This window comes from Pinus tabuliformis, chromosome 9 (assembly GCF_031772625.1).
Source record: "Pinus tabuliformis cultivar Carrire ecotype Pingquan chromosome 9, CPIR1, whole genome shotgun sequence".
Classification (NCBI taxonomy): domain Eukaryota; kingdom Viridiplantae; phylum Streptophyta; class Pinopsida; order Pinales; family Pinaceae; genus Pinus; species Pinus tabuliformis.
The window spans coordinates 1,385,713,536-1,385,716,943 of NC_142307.1; the positions used below are offsets into that span (position 1 = coordinate 1,385,713,536).

Below are 3,408 nucleotides of genomic sequence, written 5' to 3' on the forward strand. Positions count from 1 at the left end.
CTCGCTAGGATCGTCTAGTATGTCTGCACTGAAATCATTAAAATCTAAAACATTTTTCGTTTGTAACACCACAAGTCTTCAATCTTCTTATGTTGTCTAGACGTACACTGCAATGGGGACCAACGTGAAAGACCTCTAAAAGTATATCCATGGTGGATAGATAATTGGATATTGCTGCAAGTTATACCCTAACTGGAAGAATGTGAAGGGAGATGGAATTATAATGATAATCATTTCTGCCGAGGAAAAAATGCAACAGAAATAAATGAGATGATGATACTATATGATATTTTAACGTGACTCATAAGTCTAACTTCAATTCTATTTTGTTTACACCAATTATATGCCCTATCTTATCCACACAGAAAGAGACATATTTACGTGGTAAGGCGTTCTCTTCTAAAATCCATCCCTTTTTGCCTACCTGTCATCCTTGGACACCGTACGATTAGATGTTAGATGATTACAAAGACTTGAACCGTCCATCAAAACAGTTACAAATTCGTTGGAAGTGTTTTTTCTTTTCTTTATTGACTGGTCTTATACATACAGCATATGTGAAGAGAGCTCATGAAGGGACATCGTCAGCGCCGCCCATTCCAGATGCTACCGCCACAGCTCTGCATTGCTTTTCTGGAGCAAAGGTGCCGTCTCCTTCTAATTGTAATGGAAGGATTCGAAGCGTTTCGCCCTCCCCATCGGTGGCTAAATCAGCCAAAAGAATGGTCTGTTTCTTTTATCTGTGAATCTACTTGGTTTCTTTGAGTTGGGATTCGTCCATTTTATATATTGAGTTTGTCTTTCTCTATTTCACTTTTAGTATCTGATTGATCTGTTTTTAGTTTTCCATTTTTGTATGTGTGTGTCTGCACCATTTGTTCAGCCCATTTTCTTTTCCTGAGGAAGGTGAACAACCAATTTTATTTTGCTGCCGGGTTTAGGGCTTAATGTGGACAGTTGGAGATGGATCGGTGATTTCAGATTCTTATGCGGTTGTAATCACTGGAATGGAGTAGCAGGTATGCTATCCTTATTTACTAATATCTACAAAATAGGATATTATCTATAGAAAGGGAACGTGAGTATGCATACGGTCCGACGCTGTTTCTACGAGAGGTTTAACAGTTTTTATCATTTCTATTTCAGGGAAATGCAGGGTGTGGGAAAGAACTTTGGCGTAGCGTTTCTTTGACATTTGAATGGAGATAGAGATCGTCATGGAGGTAAAGATCTCTCTGTACTGGGCCGTGCTGTTAATTTTATTTGGTGAAGATCTTCCTGTACTGGTCCGTGCTCTTAATTTTATTTGGTGAAGATCTTTCTGTATGCTTATCGGTAATTTTGGCCAGCGGATTTTTGACCTAATCTTTTTCTTTTTTGAAACATTGAAATTAGCCTTAGCTGAGTGAGTTTGCGTTCCTCTAAAATTAGCCTTAGCTCTGTCATAGGCTTTGCTGTGCTCTATGTCGTCTATGCTCATTATTGTACTAAAACCCTTTTTCTATTTCAGGGTTCGGTTGGTTTGGGTTTGAGTGCTGTTTACATCACTGTGGTTTCAGGCGGGAGAAGAATAGAAGATGGCGGAGGATCAATCTTTTCTCAATTATTTGATGTGTATGTGGGTAATTGCAGAGGTCGTAGTCGCCGGTACTGCGTCAACATCGACCTTCGCCTCGATGCAAGGTAGGCCGACCCATACCTTGTCATTTTCTTTTTAGATGTTTTGCCCGGTAGGCGGAAATATACCTTGTCATTTTCTTTTTTAAATGTTAGGCAAAAAAAATACAATGATCTCTAATTTTAAATGTTTGGCCAAAAAAATAGAATATTCTCTCGATCTTTATGCATATAGCTGGAAATTTAGTGTGAGAATAGAATGATGCTCTCTGTTTCAAATGTTTTGCCAAAACTAGAATGATGTCTCTCTCGATCTTTATCCGAATAACTGGAATGAGAATATTGGCGGAAGTAGCTGTGGAGGTAGTCCATACCCAGACATATTGATGAGTAGTTAATGGAGGTGTGAGTGAGAATGGGTAGCTATTCCATAACCATAGACATAAATGAGTAGGCAATGGAGGTGCGAGCCGTATCATGGTCAGACCATTCATGTTATGGCAGCGATATCGATTTGATGTGCTTCAGTTTCTGAAACAGTTAGTTTGTAACTTTGTGGTTGAGAATGTTGGCGGAGCTGTGTAGGTTACCCATAATACATATTAATGAGTAGGGAATGGAGGTTTGAGCCGTACCATGTCAGACCATTCATGATAGGTCAGTAAAATCCATTTGATGTGCTTTGTTTTCTGGTTTTCAAATAGCGTTTTCTTTTTTTATTATGTTTTGCCAAAATGCAGAATGAATGATGTCTTGATTTTTCGATTTTCCTCCCAATAACCGGAATGGGAAATTGGAAATTGAGATTCTTGGTAAATAAATTCTAAACACCAAAACTCCATAAGTTTCTAGAGATTTGAACACAAGTGATGCCTCCAGAAAGTGAAAATGTTGCGTAGCTAGCTGTGTAGGTAGTGCATGCCCATAGACCATTCATATTATGGCAGCGATATCCGTTTTTATGTGGCTTCAGTTTTTGGTTTCGAACAGTTTGTTCGTCGTTGCTGGTTAGGGTCAACGGGTTACGAAAGGTTGAGTTGTTAATACTGAAATGATCATTATAAAGAAATTAACTATATTCATTCATTAATATATATATATATATATATAACTGTTGATATAATAAAATTATGTTGTTTAAAAATTAATCTGAATTTAAAATAAAATTTAAAAATAATTTGTAATTACGCCGTAAGGCGTTTCCCTCTGAAATCCATCCCCCTTTTTGCCTACCTGTCATCCTTGGACACCGTACGATTAGATGTTAGAAGATTACAAAGACTTGAACCGTCGATCAAAACAGTTACAAATTCATTGGAAGTGTTTTTTCTTTTCTTTATTGACTAGTCTTATACATACATCATATGTGAAGATAGCTCATGAAGGGATATCGTCAGCGTCGCCCATTCCAAATGCTATTGCCATAGCTCTGCATTGCTTTTCTGGAGCAAAGGTGTCGTCTCCTTCTAATTGTAATGGAAGGATTCGAAGCGTTTCGTCCTCCCCATCGACGGCTAAATCAGCTAAAAGAATGGTCTATTTCTTTTATTTGTGAATCTACTTGGTTTCTTTGAGTTGGGATTCGGAGTTTTTTGGGGAGTTGGTATTTTTTTTTGCTTGACCGTGTTTGGATTTATTGCAAAAACCCATTGGAACGAAACCCCGTCCTACAAAATTTCTAAAGGTATATCGATAGTATCAGCCAACTGTTGTGGCTTATTCTATTGTGTCTATTTCCAAAGGAGATTTATTATAAGCCACTGGGTTTTTCAAAATTCTACAGATACCCAA

At 37.8% G+C, this 3,408-nt stretch overlaps 1 long non-coding RNA gene across 2 annotated transcripts; it reads left to right on the forward strand.

Annotated features, from left to right (window-relative positions):
* Positions 1 to 940: 940 nt before the first annotated feature.
* LOC149153667 (uncharacterized) lies at positions 941 to 2,617 on the forward strand. 2 transcript variants are annotated; one of them, XR_016263605.1, is made up of 3 exons: positions 941 to 1,019; positions 1,147 to 1,223; positions 1,511 to 2,617. It is a non-coding gene; the product is annotated as an uncharacterized LOC149153667 (long non-coding RNA). The 2 variants fall into 2 exon arrangements; XR_016263606.1 differs by lacking the exon at positions 941 to 1,019 and having other exon boundaries at positions 1,062 to 1,223.
* The last annotated feature ends 791 nt before the right edge of the window (positions 2,618 to 3,408 follow it).